Here is a 22,803-nt window from a genome sequence, read left to right as displayed (position 1 = left end):
AGAAGGCAGCCCTAGCTAGAATTCTGTGGAACTGGAACAGTGATAGAGAAGTTCCATTGGCGTGCATTAAAAGAGGGGCCCTGCTTTGATGGCCTATGCTCTAAAAACTGGTTAATTGAAAGCACCCTCTGATTTTGCTATAGGGATCCACGCACCCTTGACATCCTGATCCATTTTTTATCTTGGCAAGTAAAGCAAAAGAGAATCCGGAGCAGTTCTGACATGGCGGAATTGAACACCCTTATCTGTCCTAGACTTTGATGGCGACACAAGTTCACTTATCCGGAGGGCTGCCGAATAAGCTAACACGAACGCAGCTCTAAATAATAAAAACTCATAGTTAGTAGAGCAAACATGCGCCAAAGCCTCTACCAGCCGCTCAAGCCGGTCATGCGTGATGGGCTCCCTAGAGTCCTTTTGTTGTGGTTGCAGCTTGCCCCAACCTTTCACAACTTGACGCACAAATTTAGAATTGGCCGGATCCGGCAAGGCAAGCGTGTGGTAGAAAAAGGATAAAGTCACTAAGCGTGAGTGAACAGCTCCCTGACGGGTGCCCGCATGCCAAAGACTCACCAGCCAGTCACACAGAGTGACCTGTGACGCCTCTGCTGCCTCAACATTCTGATGACAGCAAAACTCTTCCCATTCCTGCCAAAGTCTCACGTAGGAGCGCCAGGTGTTAGGGGCTAGTGATGCCTGCACTAAAGGGAGCAGGGATATCCAGGATGGAGGAGCTGCCAAAGGAAACCAGGACAAGGTAAGCCTTCAGCGGAAGCCTGAGGAGCTAAACGTCGGAATGTCACGCAATCAAAACTTGATAGAGCGTCCGCTAGGACATTATTAACCCCAGGGACATGCTGCGCTTGAAACTGGATGTTAAGTTCTAGACAGCGTAATACCAGATGTCGCAACAGACAAACCAAAGCCGCTGATGTGGCCGAGAGACTGTTAATGGCGTGTACAACGCTGAGATTATCTGTCCAGAAAATAACTGTCCTACTGGCAAATTGAGTTCCCCAGATTTCAATAGCCAATACTATAGGGAAGAGCTCTAAAAGGGTAAGGTTTCGGGTTAGGCCACTGGCTCTCCAATCTTAAGGCCACGGTCCCGAACTCCACTGACCCCTGAAATATGCCCCATATCCCTTGGATCCCGCTGCATCTGTAAATAAGTGCAACAGTTGACTTGAAATGGGTTCAGACCACCATAATCGAATCCCATTGAACTGCTGGAGAAAGGTTTCCCAAATTTGTAAATCAGCTCTCATACCCTCAGATACCCAAATTTTGTCAGATGGCTTAACTTTGCCTTTTAGTTTAGCTTCCAATCTACGGTTAAAGACCCTTCCCATTGGGATGACTCTACCCGCAAAATTCAGAAGGCTGAGAAGGGACTGCAACTGTCTAAATGTTATTGTTACCTTAGAAAGGCCGCTTTAACCGCCTCAAGCATATTTTGAACTTTACCGGAGGGTAACCTGCAAAGCCTGTCTATGGTATCAATTTCGATACCCAGGAATGTAATGCAAGTCCCTGGGCCCTCAGACTTATCCTCCGCTAAAGGAATGCCAAATTGCAACATCAGACTTCGCATGGACTCTATTAATTGCTGACATTCGTCAGTACCATGCCCTCCTACCAAGAGGAAATCATCAAGGTAGTGAGCTATGTGATCAGTGCCCACCTGCTAATTTACTACCCAGTGCAAGAATGAACTACATTTTTCAAACAAGGCGCATGAGATGGCGCAGCCCATAGGCAGGCACCTGTCCACATAGAAACCACCCTCAAACTTGCAACCCATAAGAGGAAATGAGGAGGGATGCAATGGCAACAAACGAAAGGCAGATTCAATATCAAATTTCGCCAACAAGACACCTGGTCCAACCCTTCATACCAATTCTACTGCAATTTCAAAGGATTGATAACGCACCGAGCTAAGCTCAGGGTCAATTGCGTCATTGACTGAATTGCCTCTAGGGTGGGAGAGGTACTGTATTAGACGAAATTTACCCAGCTCTTTTTTAGGGACTACACCTAAAGGTGATATTATCAAATTTGGCAAAGGAGGGGAAGGGAAAGGGCCTAGGACACGCCCCAAAGTAATTTCCTTTTGAAGCTTTTCCCTGACCACCTCCGGGTATTGATAAGCTGATTTCAAATTACGCTGGCATCTAAAACTCTTAATAGTTGTTGTTACTGGGATATGAAAGCCAGCAGCAAAACCGTTGAAAAGCAGGTTTGCTGCTTGCCGGTCCGGATACACCCTGAGCCAAGGCTCAAGGACGTGTACCCTCACCGGTGTTGGAGCTCTTAGGGACAAGAGCAAGCTTATTTTGTGGTCTGCTGGATGCAAAGTCCCGCTTCTTTGCACATTCGAGCCCTGCATGGGCACCGCTACAATATCTACATGTGTGTCTAAATGCGCATGAACTACCTCTGTCGCATTTATTTTCCTGGAATTCCCAGCAAGTACCCCCCTTCACTTAGCCTTAGAGGAGCGAAAGGACTGATTAGAAGAAGTGTTGGAGGAGGAAAGAGACCCATGAGAGCCAAGGCGTTGCCACAGATGCGTATCTGTAGTATCGAAGGTGAGAACACCAGCCATCTTCTGCCTAAATTCAGCATCATATTCTCTCCATGCTCCTTCACCAAACTTCCTCTGAATCCAGTGTATATTGACTGTATATTTGAGAATGGCATGACACTGGCTAGGGTATTTTTCTAAGTAGCACGATGCAAAAACTCTAAAGCATATCAACCACTCCTCAAAGGTTTCCGGGCAATGAAACCTCTTGGGCCCAGTACCATCTGCGCTTTTTTCCCTCTGTCTACAAGCCTCAGCTGATAACTCAAATATGTTTACATATTTGCCCTGTTGTATCTTCCTAATAGTCTTAGGTTTTAAATGCCCGTGTAAAGAGGGGGTATAAGATGGCAAAAAATTGCCATGAAGAGCTACTTTCCGCTCTGAAACTAAACTAACCGGTGGGCGATGTTCAGCTTGGACACTGCTGGCTTGCAGGGGTTCAGGTGCTGCAATCGCCAGTTGTGGCTGAGTTGTTTTCTTGAATGAACCTGACTGGAATTCCTGCCACATTCTCTTAACCATGGAAAACATGCGTTTTTTACCCTTACCCCTCAACCCCATGGAGGTGTCACTGTCACATTCTGAGTCTGAGAATGATGAGTCATCTAAATCAGGTCTGTCATGAGTAAATGTGGCCGACTTACCGGGAAGGGACACTGTATTGTCTTGTAATTGAGGAGGTGATGTAGAAGCCCTGGGCAAAGGACCACCCTCTTGCTGGTTTGAAGTAGTAGGAAGATCCTGCTGCATGCATGGCCTTGACTGCATTTCAGGGGCTGTAGAAGAGACAGAGTTGCCAGGCATGTCAAGCCTTTGTGGCTCCTATTGCACTGCGCTCTGCAATAGAGTAAATAAATTGCGAGCACTACGGACACAGGGAAAGGAAGGATTAGTAGCCCCCAAACCTGACACATTCTGAACACTCGCACTCACATAATCAGCACCTGAGTCACCCCCAGTCCCCGTGTTAGTAACCTGAGAATTATGTAGCTGATGGGCTCCCCCAACTGCCTGGTGCATGTTAGTGTCCCTTGCAGAATCACTGTTAATTTGAGCATCAACATTATTCACAGGCCCTGTGTGAAATTGCAATGGCACAGTCACATTCATACCTGAATTATTAACATATGTACCTGATGTGACATTCAGACTATGCATATTCAAATTGCCCCTATTTGTGGCTGTCACCAATGCTTCATTCCCTCTTTGAGTAATTGTATGGCTCTGTGCTTGCTTTCGCATCTCACCTATTTTTCCCTGTGCTTGCGTTTGCATCGCATTTATTTGCCCCTGTGCTTGCGCTTGCATGCATCTCACTTATTTGCCCTTGTGCTTGCATTTGCATTGCACTTATTATCCCCTGGGCGTGCATTTGCATCGTACCTATTTGTCTCTGTGGTTGCGAATGCATTGCACTTATTTGCCCATTATTATCATGGCCAGAAATCTGATTCTGATAAGTGGGAATAAATCTGTCTCCCCTGCCCAAAGGGGTTAACATATGGCCCCGAGTGGTGTTGCCCCTTTGCCTTTTAAGCCCTCTGTTAACATTTGTGCCTGTCCCTGCTGGAAGTCTAAGGCCCCTGGCGTTACCGCGGAGTGCCCTTCCCCCAGTTGCCGTGGATCTTGAGGAACCCTTAGCGCCAGCTTTTTGCTACCAAACATTTGCTCCCTTGCGGCCTACTAAGCTTCCCCTGGCCGGCATCCTCTTTTGGTGCTCACCTGCTGAGACATCCAGAGGATCCGACCACTCCCGACGCTGATCTGCCCGATGGACCCGAAACCGGAAGTTGGAGCGCACGTGATTGGCACTTCCGGTTGCGCAGTTGCGGCCTGTGCTGGAGGACTCCCCGTGGATGAGGCCTGCATTGGACCACGAGGACCCGACAAAGACATCACCACCACGATGGATACCAAAAACAAAGACACGGCCAACGCAGCAGAAGGAGTGATCGCGGCGAACAAAGAGGATACCGCAGATTCAGGTAAGATTACCAGAGGAATAGGGGCCACTGGTGGGGGCATGCCAGAACCTAGATGGGCACCAGATGAGGTGCTGGGAGTAGCAGGAGGGCCCATTAGAATGGAAACGGGCCCTGGGGACGCCATGTGGCCTGCCGAGAAGGCCGGAGCCTCATTCAGAGTAGGGCCTATTAGGATTGAAACAGGCCCTGGTGACACCATGCGGTCTGCCGAGTAGGCCGGAGCCTCATTAGGAGTAGGGGGCCTGTCGAATATATGCCTGGTAGTAGGGGGCCTGTTGTATGTAGGCCTGGAAGTAGGAGAGGCCATCGTATTGCCCTCCGAATAGGCCGAAGCCTCAGTAAGCACCTGCATAGGGGGCCTATCTGATGGGGGCCTATCTAACTGAGGCCTAGCAACTGGAGAGGCCATTGCATTTCTTAGATTACCCTCAGGGCTGCCCCTAGTAACTGGAGTCTCTGATGGCATATGGGGGTTAACAATCTGGCCTTGAGGTTGGAGATAGGCCGATTCCTGATCAGGCCTAGCCATTGCAATTAGTGCAGAGGCCGAAGGATCTCCCTAACTAAGGGCATGGATGTCAGCCCTACTAACTGTATGCCTTAATTGCTTTGTGAATGCAGGGGGCCTATTCTCCTGTGTGTATTGTGCAGGTGGTATAATATCATCTAGCTCTTCAATAGTGTCTAGTGAACTTATCTGTTTTTTCTGCTTTTCGGATCCAGGCTTCTTGAACTCCAACTCGTGGAAACGCTGTGGAGGGAGTGTGGAACATCTGGAATGCTGCATTGTCAAGAGACATTAGAAATTTCCCTGAACAATCACAGAAAAAACTTGTCTGCACCAGATTCCAGGAAGAAGAGGGCCAGGAAGCTGTATTCCCCACTTTTTAAGGTGAGCAAGGGGGGCTCCTCCCTCCTAAGCAACATTGTTGCCACTAACCTCCCTAGCCAGCCCTCTTCTCCTATCACTCCCTACGGCCTTAACCCTTAGCTTGCTACAGGCCTAATTGTGCCCTAAACTGCCTTTCTCTATGTATTTGCAATATGACCCTGGGGAAGTCTCCCTAAGGGTGACGAGAAAAACTAAATGTAGGCCCAATGTGCTTAGAGGAATATGGCTGCCCCTCACTGACAAGGCCCAACAAAGGCCGAAACGATTGTCTGGGGTTGCCAGGTTCCTTGTTCAGAGAAGGATTGTCTGGTATTTCGGAGCTGGACTGACCTTGGTATGCAGGATCAAACTGGTGTACTTTAAGAACTCTCTTTGAAAAGCACAAATGGGCTAAAAGAGGCTGCTCTTAGGTGGTAACTCGCCATAGAACAACTATTGAGCACTTCTCTTTCTGTATATAGTTGTGTACAACTGTCTTGGTTTAAAAAGCTGTTTTGAGCTGTTCCTTTACTTTTTATTATACAAAAAGCGATTAAATAAGAAAGTAAAACAAAAAGTTAAAAAATCTGATTGAAACGTGTTTTCTGATGAGTTGGAGTATCACTAGTTGAATTAACTTAATGCAAAGTTTGTTGTGGAGTTAACACTGTGCAAATCCACTGATAGTCATCTGAGTGTTTTATGTTTTTCTAATGGACTAGAATGGTTTTACATTTAACTCATAGTGAAAGTCAGGTGAGATGCGTTCAATTGTTCTAGCAGGTTGGATTAGATCACTTAGCAAGAAAAATGAATTTGTTTAAAAATGAAATGCTTCAATGAAATAGATAATTTTATTTTTACACTAGAATATCTCTTAAACAGAAAATTATAAGTTACATTGACGTGCAGTAACGACATTTCCCAAGAAATACTTAAAATATGCCAAATGCTTAGAATGACAGTAAATGCTGTTTTAACATTTCTGTTTTTCTTTTCTTAATCCCCAATATAAACTAACAGGATATGATGACATATTAAGATTAAGAGTTAGGTGATAGCACGAGTGAAGGTTACATATAACCCATAAGAGGTTCAAATTTGTCAGCAAATAAATCTTCATTCTAGTGACATCTCATTCTGAAGGTCATCTGTCAGGTTCTAAAACTACCCTTATCTCACACAATGTACGCTGAAAATAAATTATTTGTTTAGGTGTGGATATATCCCACAATTGGTCTAAGCCCTTAGGTCATACATATAATATTTAATTCTGAAAACTTTATAAACAAACAGCTATCACACACCTTGTGATGGACCTTATGCTGTTATTCACCCTTTTGTCTGTTGCTGAATGCGGTTGGGCATACTTTTATGTACTATTATGGAAGAAATACTATAGGTCAAATATGCTTGTGCTTAGACCAGGCATGCATTGTTATTGTCAACACAACATTTTTTCTAGGAACATGTATTTAAATGGCATATATTTACAGACTTATTAATAATCTTACCCTTAACTATTGACTAGATCATGTACCACCCATGACTGATAGCAAGAGAGGGTGAAATAACAGAAAAACTATCACTATCAATAGCAGTGGTTCCACCATTACACTCAAGCTGGTCAAAAACAGAGAAGCTCATGCATTATGGCAGCATTTAATTAATTAAGAATGATAGCTATTGTGGTCTATAAAAAAGGCAGTTCCACAGCACCTTGAATAAAATGTCCTTTATTAAACTTTCATGGACAGTATAACATGCGACGTTTCGGGAACGTTATCCCTTAATGATGCATGATTAAGGGATAACGTTCTCGAAACGTCGCATGTTATGCTGTCCATGAAAGTTTAATAAAGGACATTTTATTCAAGGTGCTGTGGAACTGCCTTTTTTGTACATATGTAGAGCTAAATGGTCGCTAGCTCATCCAACATGCACCTGGCCAACTAGCCGCATCCTAGTTTGCTGGATCCACCTACAATTATTGTGGTCTATGGGAGCCATCAGAACATAATTACTGTAAATTAGCAGTTGTGCAACCATTTTTAGGCAGACACATCTCAAGAAGGGGCTTTAATTGAAAATGGTCTTCTGTTTTGGACTAAACAGCAACTGCAAAGTAAAAACACAACTGTAACTATTACCTCTGGGCCGCAGTTAACTCTTACCACCCCTACCTAGTCCCAGATTGCATATAACACTAACAGCTTCTGTCCCAGCTTTAGCTACTGTCTCAGTCCTCATAGTGCAGTTAAACACTAATCACAATCCTGTCCCGCTGCTGTTAGCATCCCGCTTTATGTGATACCCCAGTAGTATGTCTTGTCACTGCACATACCCTGTATAAATCAAACCTCATTAGTATCTTAACATAAGCCTCTCTCCATCACTAATGGCCCCAAAACTTCCCCATTGCAAAATGTTAGTCGCCTAATTACAAAACATAAAAATAAAGTTCCTTAATAAAAAATAATGTAACAATCTCTAAAAAAATAATTAAATGCCCTATCCTCCTGTGTCTTGCTGAACTCTAAACGTAACAGTCATAAAACTGACTGAACCATAACCAATAACTTATAACTTTACATAAAAAAAAACACAGGACACATAATGTAGTAAAAGACCCATGGGTCACGTTTATTGTAGAACATGAGAACCGACTGGAAGTAACCAAACAAAACTTAAAGTGTAAACAACCCCTGCTAGGAAGATGGGCCGCGTCCATGAAAGCCGCCTACAAGAGGAGCTAAGCTGCATGCAGATGGGCTTAGGGAGTTCCCTTCAAATGGGGGATGGACCTCCAGGTGCGCACCTGTAGACTCCACCTTCCCCCTGGGCAGCTGTCACTCTACCTCCTGATGGCAAACCGGGCACGGGCCAACTGCCCAACCAGGATGTGTATTTGAAAAATGCCGGACCAGTAGGACCAGGTGTGACTAGGCGCTTCATTCATGCCACTACTTGGGGAGTCAATACTTCCATCCTTGGACTTAAAGAAACAGGCCGCATAGCCCTCATCAAGCCTCAGACCCCTGCTTAACACCATAGTGATGTTCAACCTAAAGATTGCCGCCTTACCAAATCCAAAGGGGGAGGGAGGGAAGCTGTGAAGACAAGCTGGAAAGAGGGTCTGGGGCCTGAAACCTGACTTCTTATAAGTGAGTCAAATTCCACCCACACAAATGCAACATTGTTGCTACTACACAGCTTGAACACTCATAAAGGCCTTAATCCTTATATTTGTTCCAAACAATTTTGCCCTACCCTGCCTTAAGGAATTAAATGTCCTATCCTCCTGTGTCTTTCTTAACTCTAAACATAACAGTCATAAAACTGACTGAACCATAACGAATAACTTATAACTTTACATAAATAAACACAGGACACAAAGTGTGGGAAAAGACATGTGGGTCACATTTATTGTAGAACATGAGAACCAGCTGGAAGCAACCAAGCAAAACTTATACCAGGTCGCTGCAATCTAGCTAGGAGTGTAAGCAACCCCTGCTAGGAAGATGGGCCACACCCGTGAATGCCGACAACAAGCGGAGCTAAGCTGCACACAGATGGGCTTAGGGAGTTCCCAGCAACTTCAAATGGGGGAGGGACCTCCAAGCATGCAACTGTGGACTCCACCCTCCAACCATCACTCTACCTCCTGATGGCAAACCGGGTCATGGGCCAACCGCTACAAGAGATAGCCCAACAGGCACAGCTCTTTCTGCTACCCTCATAAATGTAGTAATATAGCATGCCTCAAATTACAGAGGAAAGGGTCAATGCCCCTCTCAGTGAGGTGCACCATGTGCCTCCTGTAGAGGCTCCTCTCAGCCATTGTGATGTTCTCATGCTCCCCAACAAAAAACCCTAACTAGGACAAGAAAATCTTAACACCCCTATTCAATTTTTTACAGACCTGAAAGGCCGCCCTGTGGGACTGCATATGGAGCCACTCTATTCTAGGGATGATATTTAACCATCCTATCTTTACATTGGGGATGCAGGTCAGACTGTATCACTGCACTGAGCTGCTTACACGGCAGGAGCCCCATATCATTCCCCATGGTGTGAATGATAATTACATGAGGCTTCTCCCACCGTCGCATAGCTCCCTGCAGTAACTCAGGAAGACCTGACCATTGCAAACCCCTGTGCCCCAACCATCTGAAAGTGGCCCTAGAAGATTGAAATCCTAGCTAGCGTCCGTCTGGTATTGCAATCGCCCTCAGTTCCTCCCAGTATGAGTGTCCCGTGATCCACACACGCAGAGGAGTCGCTGTCGGTCCTGCAAAGAGACAAGAATTACCAAATGAACATCACTAGGCAAATAACATAACAAATTACTCAAGCAGTGGCCTAACGTACAACAAGTACCTCTATGATCTCCAACGCCCTAGTGATCTAATATGGTCTGTTGACCATCCTAACCCTGCAACAGTGGTAGCTGCTCCAACCTTGAATGAGTGAGGGGCGATGACCCTAGGATCGAGTCCTTCCCGAGTTGCTGCCCAGCTCAGTATCTTCCTGAATTGGAATCTAGTTAACATAGATCCGTCTGCGTGAACCAGAAATCCCAAGCAGCCCTTCGGATGCACATACATGTAGGACCAACTAACCTGACTTGGCACCAGGTCACACCCACATGGGCAGGTAAAGAAATCAATGTCTCTCTGCCCTCAGATCAGTCTTTTATCTGGACAGAAAAATGAGTACGGCTGTATCACTAGCTCGTATGTGGGAGGCGAGAAGGCCCCCTGGTTTATTCTTTGAAAGGGAAACTAATTCCCCCACCCTGAGTGCCCCATGAAAAGCCAGCCTGAAGGCTGTTGCGAATAGGGTGGTTTCATAAGGAGAAGAACACACTTCTGGAAAACCATAAGCCCCCAACCCCTCAGCACCTGTCTTACCAAAAAGGTTCTGGAAGAGCCAGCGAGGCCATACAGCTTACAGAAGAAGGACACAATGGCCAGCCTTGAGCTGACCGCTCCCTTGGACACCCATTTACCATGTAGCTCAGCAATCCAGTTTAGGAGACCCCACTGCTCACCAGCACAAAAGGTGACCCATTCAGTCCAATGCCTTGTGTACATGTTCCAGGCAGAAGGAGCCAACGTGGATCTGATCATCCATATCAAGGCTCCCCATCCAACGTCACCTGCCATAAGTAATCAGCGTAAGGAAAACCGTCAGTATTTGCCCTTGGAACTAATTCATAGAAAGCTTCCCACTGAAAGCGGTAGAGCACATATGCAATCTTATTTTGAACCCCTGAGACATGGCGCGCACGGAACACAATGTTCAGGTGCAGACACCTCAGTACCAGCAGTCTCAGGTACCTTACACTGGGGACCACGACGGGAGCTTGCTGATTGCGAATACTGCGCTAATGTTGTCGGTCCAAAAGACTACTTCTTGATCCCAGAGCTGTGTGCCCCAGATCTCGAGGGCCACAACAATGGTAAAAAGCTCTTTTTTTTTAACATGTTTATTTATTTTTCCATCAGTGTCAAGAGAACTATAACACAGCTCATTTGCTCACATTGTGCACCACGCAGGGTAGAAAATTTTTCCAATCATATATACAAAAGAAAAAGTAGATATATAACATTTATGCCTACACAATAACTCTAGATCCATGCCCATTACCTTATGGGCATCACATAGTAAATAAGAATTGTAGGCAGCCCCTAAGGAGCCAAAAAAAACCCCCAAAATACTGTGTTGCACATAGATACTCTTGCTGCATATTATTCTCATTGGCCTGATCAGAATGAAAAAGAAAAGAAAAAAAGAAGGAAGAGAGAAAGAAAAGTGGGGAAGAAGAAGAGAAAGAGAAAAAAAAAAAAACCCAAAAGAGATTTAATTCAACCTCCTCCTCCTCCACCGCCCTGAAAGAGGATATTTTGTGGTCCGACATTTTTCAGAGCCAGGATACTGGAAATAATTCTCTTAATATCAGACCTTCAAAGTAGTCTGTTTTATGGAATGCCTTAGTAAGTATATATTGTACGGGAAGCGGGTATGTCTGTATAACTTTTTCCCATTTATTAAAGAAGCGTTGGGTTGATTTGTTATATAAGCTTAAGGTATTATATTGTTCAAATATAATCTGTTGTCTCACTGCCTCTAGGAATACCTTGAAAGGTAGTGATCTCGTCTGTTTCCAATTTCTTAGGATTAGATTACGACCTATAAGTATAATAGTATTGATCAAATCATAGTTCTGGACTGTTGTATTTAGGAAAAAGATATTTATAGGTTCCAGAACTAGATATTCAGAGCAAAATTTATTTAGCCAGAAGTTGACCTTCTGCCAAAATTGTCTTATTTTTGGGCATAACCAGAAACAGTGCATCAAATCTGCCCTAGGCATTGAACATTTAGAACATATTCCAGTATTTTCCGAAGACCATACTACCAGTCTTTTTGGTGAAATATAAGCATTGTTAAGTAGTTTTAAAAACGATTCATGCCAGGAGGAACGGAGGGGGGCTTCAATCAGCCATTTGATACCCTTCTTAATGTGATCCCAGTTAAGTTCTGGGAAATGTTTTGCCCAATAACCTATGTATTGCTCACTATTTAATTGTCCTTGCTTTGCCAAACAAAATTTTGTATAACAATGATATTGAGTGCTTTCCTTGGTTATATACGTTGATATAATCTCCAATTTGTTCGAAACCTACTGGCCAGTTCCCTAACTTGGCTTTCTTGTTAGCAAAGTGGCGTACTTGAAGTTATGCGAAAAAACTCTTCTTGGGGAGATCAAATTCTCTGGCAATACTCTCAAAGGTTCTTGAGTTAAACCTTTGGTCAAAGATTTGTATTAACTTATCAAGTCCTTTATCCGCCCACTCTTTAAATACCTTACACTCACATCCTGCTATAAACTCGGGATTCCCTCTAATCGGGAGATAATGAGAAATATAAAAATAAATTTTCAGATATTTACATGACATTTGCCATGCTTTAACCACGTTGTACATACTAATAAACCTTTTGATGTTGTCTGGGAGTTCTATAAAAGTGCAATGTAAGATTGCTTTGCATGCAAATGGATATATTAAACTCTCTTCCAAGGTTAGATTAGTTAGTACCTCGGCAGACAAAAGCCAATCCACCCCATTCCGTGCCAAAATGGCCATGTTATATAGCTTAATGTCTGGGAAAGGTAGCCCCCCATGGTCCCTTAGTTGTGCCAGTTTTTTAATAGCTATCATGTGCCGCGACTTGCTCCAAAGAAATTTGGCACATAATTGATTAAATATTTTAATATCTTTTGCCTTGATGAATAGCGGTAAGTTATTCATAATATAAATTATCTGAGGTAATAAGATTGATTTGATCATTGCAATTTTAGCTGACAGAGAAATGGGAAGTAATGCCCATCTTTGCAACTTAGTTTTAAGCCGAGAAAAGAAGGGCGTAAAATTAAGTCTATACCAACAATTAGGATCTTTATGTAACATAATTCCTAAGTATCTAATACTCGTAACCTCTCTTAAATTATATTGTGTCATGCTATCCATATTTTTGTATATCCATAAAATCTCTGATTTGAGCTTATTGACTTTGTAACCAGAAATACTACTAAATAGCTCTAGTGCCTTGATCGCAATTGGGATATTTCTGTGTGTTTGTTGAAAATAGAGGAGTAGATCGTCGGCATATAAGGCCAGCACAAACTTCTGAGATCCAATCTTTATTCCCTCTAATTCTTGTCCAAGATAAATTGCTAGTTGTTCAATGGCCACATTGAATAGAAGGGGTGATAAGGGGCACCCCTGACGCGTTCCCTTCTCTAATTTAAAAAACGAAGATTGAGTATTGTTGACCAGTATCGAGGAAATGGGGTAGTTATATATAGTTTTAATAAATTTGATCAAATTACCTGAGAAACCGAACTTTTCAAGGGAAGTATACAAATGTTCCCATATTATAGAATCGAATGCCTTCTCCGCGTCGACCACAACCATAGCAAGATCGTCATGATATGTTGGTTTTTCCTTATGCAATTTGTTCCAAAAATATTCTATTAACATATATGTTTTGCGAATGTTTTTTGTTGGTGATCTGTCACACATAAAACCAGCCTGATCTTGATGTATAATTTTATGTAATATTTCCTTCAGATGCTTTGCGATTATTGCAGTTAATAATTTATAATCTGTATTCAACAGAGAAATAGGTCTGTATGACCCGGGATCTGATAAAATTTTGTCTTTTTTTGGAATAAGGGTTATGGTCGACGCGGAGAAGAATCGAGACATTGTTTTCCCATCTATGAAATATTCATTAAATAAACAAGTCAATATGGGAGCTATATCTGTCTTCAACAATCTGTAAAACTCCGCCGGGATTTGATCAGGCCCAGGCGCTTTCCCAAGTTTAGAGTCTTCAATTGCTTTTATAACTTCGGCTAACGATATGGGGGCGTTTATTGACTTAGCTTGCTCTGAGGTAATCCGTGGACACTTAATCTTATCCCAGAACATCTTACTCGCATCTATATCTATAGCTTTGGCAGCATATATGTTCTTGTAATAGTCTAGGAAGACCTTACTGATATCATTCGCTTGAGTGTAATTCTGGCCTTCCCAGCTAATATTCCCTATCACATTCTTCTGTTTCCTAGTTTTGTCTAACCTAGCCAAATATTTAACAGATCTCCCGTATCGTCCGCCATATATGGCGTTCATTCTAGCTTCCTATTGTATCATTTTGGAAGACACAAATAGGTCTCTTTCTTGGCGTGCGCTGTGGTACTTGTCCCAGTACTTTTTTAATGGATTGTTTATATAGTTTTGATATGCCTTCGAAACCGTTTTTATCAATTGGTTTTCCCGGGCTCTAATCTTTTTTTTTTGTTAACCATATATAATTTGATCTCCCCCCTTAGGAAGGCCTTTGCTGCCTCCCAAAACACCTCATATTTATTCGTATATTCTTGATTATTTATACAGTATTCTAATAGACAGATGTTTCTCAACAGCCTTTGGTCAATCCATGACTGGTGCCATGGGCCGGTGCTCCATGGACCATTCAAGAAAGCCCTATACCTGTGAGAGCCTGCAACATCTGTGAACAACTGGAGAGCATTGCTAAAAGAAACTTCCTTCCTCCATTGAAGTGAAGAAAAAATTGTTCCCACACTTCAAGGTCCTCAACCATCTCAGGAGTGAAGTGAAATCTGCATGCCTTAGAATGAGCCCTGCACAGCTGGTGCTCGAGTCATCTGAGGAAACCCCTCCCCATAGGGATGACCCTCACGGCAAAATTTAACAGATCCCGTAGGGACTGCAGGTCCCTGATGGACCTATACGACTCCTGTTTAGTGAACCTGTCTGCCTCCAGCATGCGATCGATCTTATCTTGGGGCAAGCCGTATTGCATTGCCACAGATTCTATCTTGATGCCCCGGAAAGTGAGGCAGGAACAAGAACCTCAGAACCAGCCACTGCAGCAATGGTCCAATGGAGGAAACTACCGAAAGCCTCAAAATAGGCACAAGAAATGGAGCAACCCATGGGTAGGCAGCTATCTACGAAGTACTCGCCCTTGAACCAACATCCCATAAGGTGGAAGGACAAGGGGTGAATAGGAAGAAGCCAAAAAGCTGATTCCACATCCAACTTTGCTAGAAGGGCCCTTTTCTCTGCTCTCCTCACTAGTGAGAGATTATCATCAAATAACTGATCAATCACCGAACTAAGTTCAGGGGCAGTTGCATCATTGACAGACCTTCCTTTTGGAAAATAGAGGTGTTAAATGAGCCTGAACTTCCCAGGGTGTTTCTTGGGAACAACCCCTAAAGGAGACATAACCAACGCCGGAATCGGCACTTCCTTAAAGGGGGCCGGCCATACCTCCTTCCCCAACTTTTCTTTCACTACAATGGGGAATTGGTAATTCTGCAAACTGGGGATTCACAGACCCTGGAACTGATGGGTATTATAAATCCCCATAGGAGGCTGGAGCCAAGTAATTCGGCAGCCCTCCTATCTGGGTAAAGTGTTAGCCATTTTTCAATTGCGGCTACCCTCAATGGGGTTGCCGCCTTTTCCAGCGGCGTGGGGCCAAGGCCCGACCCATTTTCCCTGTCTCTCTTGGGAGCACCCGAGATTCTGGCTTCGGTTACATTTTGAACTGGAATGATCCCCGCCATAATACTTGCAGGCATGTTGAAATGCAAACGCCACTCCTTTGTCGCAGAGCTTATCCTAAAAGAGCCAACAAACCCCTACATTTCCACCATCCTTCGTACGTATCTGGCCTCTTGAATATCTTGGGACCCATGCCATCCGCTGCCATTTATTTCTGGCGATAGGCCTCGGCAGAGAGTTTAAAGATTTGGACATATCTACCCTCTTGGATTTTTTTAACCATTTTGCATTTAAGATGTTCATGCAGGTTGAATGAGGACCATAAATACATGTCTCCATACATTGCCACTTTGAGTCCTGGTATCAATTCAGGGCTTGGTACCTCCATTGGTGCAGGAGGTGTTGGCATCATAACAAGGGGTTCCATATGGGACGAACCGGGGGGGAGGGGCAGACCCATGGCCTTTCTCTCTTCCACCAACCACTTCATCATCCTATACATTTTCTTCTAGCCCTTGGCCACCAACCCCAGGAACCTGTTGCTCTCTGACCCTGGATCATCAAAGGATGAACTAAGCCCTTTAAGCCCATAAATCAAAGGTGCCTTACCATGTCCCAGTTGACACTGCACAGTTTGTGGACCAGTGGACATTGAGGGTTGCTCCCTTTGGCCTTGCTCCTCGTCCACCTAGTACCCCTTGCTGGTGTTCGCGGCTGAGATCGATCTGTTTCCTGGCTCCATGACTCCCTGATATTAGATTTGGGAGAGAGGAGTACCACGGTGAGAAATAAAAAGTACATGTTTATCGCTTGAGCAATAAACCCAACTTGCACATAGCAGAACTTAAAGTATCTCAACCGTGTTAACGTGCTCTCCCATTTACTTCAATGGTGAGAGAAAAGTGGGGGAAAATAACTAACACAGATACTCGTGCGCTAACCCAAATTGCCATACGCCCCCTACTATAATATCCCCTTAACCACCGCTTAGCCCACTACAAAGTCCCCACTACACTTCCTATTGGCTAATTTTCATCTTGATATTCAAATAAGCCAATAGAATGAAAGCTTTTTCTATTGGCTGATTTGAATTTGAAAATGGAAATTATCCAATAAAGGAATGCAAGTGTACCCCTATATATAAGGGGTACCTAGCATTCAAAATTCAGTTTTTTGCTTGTAACCGCATGAAGAGGATGTCTATAATGAAGCTCAAAAGATGGATGAAGATAAGAAGATAGAAAGCCGCTGGAATAAAGATGGATCAATACCTGGATGAAGATAAGAAGATCACCGCCTGGATTCATCTTTGATGAGCACCATCTTCGGAGTTTAGTGTTAAGGTTTTTTTGGGTGTTTTTTTTTTTCTGGGCAGCAAAAGAGCTAAATCCCCTTTTAAGGGTAATGACCAGCCAAATGCTCTTTTTAGGGCACTTTTTATATATACTTTTTTGGGGGGGAGGGGGGTTAATAGTAGAGGTTTTTAGGAGTAAAAAAACTAAGACACTTTAAAGCAATGCCCTACAAAAGGCCCTTTTAAGGACTATATTTGTAGTTTAGTCTAAAAATCAAAATTCATTAAAATTATGGTGGAGATAAAAGTCATGTGGCCCAACAATAATTTAACGGTTGTCTAAAACATTGATTGGAGGATGCCGGAATCGTCATTGCTGACGTATGAAGAGGCTTGCGACGGGCTGGAGAAGCGCTGGAGCGGCTTTCAAGAAGAAAAGGTAAGTATTTTAACATAACCAGTGAAATGTAAAGTTTGATGAATGAAAGTGCCCCTGTTTTTCATAGGATTTAAAAAAAATGGGCATGTATTCTGCTAACTTTACATTCACTTGAACTGCACATGTGCAAACAGTGTTCATGCTACATCTACCATATAAAACATTAAACATAGTTTTTAATTATTCCTATGATTTTATAGAATGTGTGTGTTTTATATGTTTTAAATATGTTTCACATTTTTAAATACCAGTCATAAAGGACATTTTAACTCTTTATACTGAGTAGATGCTGCTGAAAATGTTTGGTCATTAATAGCCTAATATGCAAAGCCAAAAGCTGTTAATGAGCTCAGTGGAAACTGTGTGCAAATTATCATTTTCCGCTGTAATAATAAGGCTGAAGAAAAAAAAAAATCTGACAGCTTTATAAACTGCGTGGTAGTGTTATTTGTATTGACCGCCATTTTAATGGCTAATGACCAAATTAAAATTATTAACAACACAGAAACGCAGCCTTAGGGGCCAAATTATCAAGCTGCTCCATAACTTGTCTGCCTGCTCTGAGGCTGCGGATATGAATCCGCCCGATCCTATACGATCGGGCTGATTGACACCCCCTGCTAGCAGCCGATTGACTGTGAATTTTCAGGGGGTGGTGTTGCACAAGCAGTTCACAAGAATTGCTGGTGCAATGAGAAATGCCTGAATAGAATAAATGAATACAGCACCCACTACTCACAGGAGCAGGGAGGAGGCTTACCAAGCCCAAACTGATCCAAATAAAAGGTGATCTCCAGCTATTCACCACAGCTGGAGATCACCTTTTATTTACAATGAGAAATGCTGGCAGCGTATGCTGTCTGCATTTATTGATGTGCGGCGGATATGATACGCTACATTGTATCATGTCCGTCCGCACTTTAATAAATCAGTCCCATAGTGTTAAAGAAATTAACAGCTGTATTCCAATCCTTCAGAAAACTATTTTAAAGCAGATTTTAGGAAGATTTTTGGATTTATTTTTTTTAAATTAAACAGTCTTGAAACTTTTGTTTTTGCCTGTTTTGAGCAGCATTTCCTTGCCTGCTTTTCTGAATATTAAAGCTTTTACATATACTGTACTCAGTTCATATTATGAACAAGCAATTTAAAATAACTTTCTAATATACTTTCATTATCAAAACATACACAGCCTTTTTCTATGCACAATTTCTGAGGCTCCAACTCCTACTGAGCATGTGCAAAAGTACACAGTATATACGTATATGCATTTTCTTACTGGCTTATGGCTGTCACATGATAGAGGGGATGGGAAAATTCAATTAACTTTGAAATTTGCTAGAAAATATTCTACTACTTATTACTGTATTTAGTGGTCCTTAAATAAACACAAACACATTTTAAGCAAATAAACTTCACAGGTTAAATATGCACTTTACAATGTTGATTTATGATACCAATGAGGTACTGTACATTATACAATTACTCAAAATGATATGAAATGGTTGTCATAAATTTATACTATTTATTAGATATGTCCATTTATTCTCAGATGAATGCTAAAAATAAAAAAATGTATTATTTTGCATTAAATATGATATATATGATATGCAGTCCCTTAAACAAAGAAATGCATGTGACAAACTTGTTGATTCATTCAAGGCTTTTTTTTTTGCAGGTGGGAAAAGGCTGATCCCATTAAAAATAAATAAATAAATAAATAAAAGAAGATCTGTGTGTGTAACTGCTGGCTATTAGTAGTAGCACTAGCTACTGCTTTAATTTTAATTAAGCTTAATCTGCTGTACACCTGTGCCCTGAAGAGGTTTCCCATATGAAATAGCTGATTTTTGATAACAAACGTATTTCAAATATTAGACACAACAAAATAAGATTTTTTTTCGTGATGAACAATTCATTCAATTTTTTATATATTAAGTGATTTTTTATATATTAAGTGAAAAAACTGCATGTAAACACATTAGAGATTCATAACCAGTCATTAATCAATTAGCCCCTATGTTTTATTTTGGTTTTGACCACACTTTTTTTATCAAGTACTGGGAATCCTCCTATGAAAACTTCAATGAAACACCTGCTTACTTTTTTATTGTATGCCTAATTCAAGTGGTTTTACTAACTTCTACTGGATTGGAATGGGTTACAAAAGGGTTTATTATAATACCTATAAACTGATTGGATAATTATACATTTTGTTTTTTTTTTTTACCTCAAGGCCCACCGTAGGGTTTCACTCTGATAATTTATGAAATGGCAATCTATCATGAAATTCACTTTGTGGCTTGACACTGGTGGCACATATCCAATTAATTTTTTTTTAGAAGAAAATGCTCTGTATTCCTTTCCATCATAATTTACAGATACTCAGATTTCTCTATTGCATGGCATTTAGAAAATGTCATTATGCATTATTTCATAACAATGCATAAGGGTAGTTTGCACTTTACCATTATGTTTTCTTTCTTATTTTGCTGTTGAAAAAACACTGGTTAGCAAAATAACCATTTTATTGAAGATTCTTATCTGATAATCTCTACTGAAGCTAATTAGGGACAGATATGTTGCAGGGTTAGGTTTGTGATATCTGCCATGTGTGCTTCAAGTTCTCAGAATTGGAAAATTAACAAACCTCAGACTTAAAGGAAACTTTGCCAAAATAAATAATAAAAGTAATTTTACTACACATAAAACATGTCTGCTCAAAAGGGACTATAGACTTCCCCTTCTGAACTAGACTTTGTTCAGTGATTGGTAGTTGTGCACATATTGCCCCTCCTGATTGGATAGCTGACCATATCCTGCTTAGTAGTTGAAGTGTTTCATTCGGGAGAGGACCCTAAATATGCAGACGATCACAATCCTGTAGAAAAGTTTATCAAATAATTTAAATATATATTCCCCTTAGACTTTAATGGTGACTTTTGGAGAATAATCATTAGCTAAACATTTCTACAAGATTAGGAACAACCCCTCTGTGTTTAAACCATTTGCTTGGATTAAACACATGGGGCTCTATTTAACAAGCTCCGTATGGAGCGTGATGGCCCCTGTTCAGACTCGCCAGAAACAGCAGTTATGAAGCAGTGGTTACAAAGACCGCTGCTCCATAACCTGTCCGCCTGATCTGAGCAGGCGGACAGACATCGCCGGAAATCAACCCTATCGAGTACGGGGTTGATTGACACCCCCCCTGTTGGCGGCCGATTGGCCGCGAGTCTGCAGGGGGCGGCATTGCACCAGCAGCTCGAGTGTATTGCTCGCCGTCTTCAGCGAGGTCTGGCGGACGTGATCCCCACTGTCGGATCAGGTCCGCCAGACCTTGATATATAGGGGCCATAGAGGTTGATCACTATTGTTTGATAATCATATTAAAGGGGCAGTAAAGTAATAATTAGACATTCATGATTTAGACAGAACATACCATATTAAACAACTTTCCAATTTACTTCTATTATTTAATTTGCTTCCTTCTCTTGTTATCTTTAGCTGAAAGGTTTATCTAGGTAAGCTCAGGAGCAGCAAATAACCTAGGTTCTAGCTGATGATTGGTGGCTGCATAAATATAACGATTGTTATTGGCTCACTCACGTGTTCAGTTAGAAACCAATAGTGCATTGCTGCTCCTTCAACAAATGATACATAGAGAATGAAACAAATTGAATAATAGAAGTAAATTGGAAAGTTGTTTAAAATTGTATGTTCTACCTAAATCATAAAAGAAAACTTTTGAGTTTCATGTCCCTGATGTCAACATGATCCCAATTAGCGATGTGCAACACACTAAGATCTGTGCAAATCCAGATCTTAGTGTGGTGAACTTTCACAAGATTATATCCGGCTCCGAAAAGAGCCGAATGCCACAAGTGATCACCTTCTTTTGCATTCAGATCTTAACGAAGGATCCAAATGCTCAGCCTTATCACAATCAGCAATTTTGATTCTTTATCAGTAGCATTTTATCCATTATTCTTACTTAACATATGCCAATCTTGTTTTTCTGATTACTTTCTTGATACTTAACAACATAGTTACATGATCATTTCTCATTTATCTAATCCAACAGCTAAAAGGACTTGATAAACCCTAGTCAACACGTTTTGACTTATTACCAAGTACTCCCCAAAAACATTTAATGTTACATTGGTTTTGCACATAATCAAACCACACAGAAATTCCCCAGTGCCATATTAAATGACAACATTACCAGATACAAATACTTCCTACTGGATCAACTAATGTTACAAAAAAAAAAAAAAAAAAGAATCCCTTAGAGAGAAATAGACACATATGGTTTTAGAACAGAAACTGGAAAATAAACAAATAAGTACAACATTCACTTAGTGCAATAGTAGTAAAAAAAATAAAAGTTAATGTGAAAAATAATAAATACAAATATAAGGACATATACGGTCCACAGGATTTTATTCAGTTTTGTGATTCAAGTGGTTTCTTGCCTCAAATAAAACAATAGCAAGAAAATATAGTGTAATACATTTTAGACAAATGGTGATTTCACCCAGGCTCTGGAGTAGACGCACACCTGGTTTTATACTGCCAGGTACCCAGTATAACACCAATCGCAGGTCGCTGTTTGGATAAATAACATTTATTGTAAAACCATATATAAAAGTGTAAAAAGCCACAAAGGGGAGAGGAGGCAGCAGGATTATGAGTGCCTAGGGCAGCACAAAACCTAAATACGCTACTTACTGTATGTGATTATTGTTTATAATCACATACAGTGCATTATATACAGTATGATAATTGGAAAATGTCAACCTTTTTGCAAAAAAAATAAAATAAAAAGTAATGTTTATGTTCATCAAACATTTGACCTTCAGTTAGAACAAATACACGGAGCCAATACTTGCCCATCCCAGTTTATTACTTGCTTCAGTTATGTCAACAATGTTAGCTATGCTTTCTGTCATCTGCAAACATAGAAATACCTTTATCTGAAGGTAGCTAGTAAAATCTGCTATATAAATAATAATATAAACACAGAACAACTTGAAGCTTGCGATTTGTAACCTTCCCCTCATTTTTTACACTTCATTAACTTTGAGTCTTTACTAAGCGTTGAGATTAATCCATTAGTTTATTCGGGGAGGGGGGTATCAAATGTGTTGCTAGCATCTGGATCAAAGTAAAACATGCGGACTGTACCAAGTTTAGCACTTTTCTTTCCTACTTTCCAGTATGCAAATTACCCATGGGGCTTAATCTTCATAAGGGTAATGATAGCAATCATATGTGGCCCCCATGCCCACTGTGCCTTAGAAGTATATACCTGCTCTGATATAACTGATGAGGCATCTAGAGCCCGAAACATACCTCTGAGGGAAGCTGCATAAAGTCAGTTGTTCAAAGTAGAATGACTTGATATTTCTTGGTGGATGGCCCTTTTGCATGAGATCAGTTATTTACTGTGAGAGGCACAAGTGGGCTAAAAGAGACTGCAACCTGGGTGGGTACCTTGTAAGTTATATTAAAC

General features: G+C 41.7%; 1 protein-coding gene across 1 annotated transcript in view; it reads right to left on the bottom strand.

Annotated features, from left to right (window-relative positions):
* The window catches only part of LOC128647314 (uncharacterized), a 195,163-nt gene that overhangs the window by 52,921 nt on the left and 119,439 nt on the right, over positions 1-22,803 (bottom strand). The window lies entirely within an intron of this gene.

Source organism: Bombina bombina, chromosome 2 (genome assembly GCF_027579735.1).
Source record: "Bombina bombina isolate aBomBom1 chromosome 2, aBomBom1.pri, whole genome shotgun sequence".
NCBI lineage: Eukaryota > Metazoa > Chordata > Amphibia > Anura > Bombinatoridae > Bombina > Bombina bombina.
The sequence above is the reverse complement of the archived record's forward strand: the minus strand, read 5'-3'. Positions and strand labels throughout refer to the sequence as shown.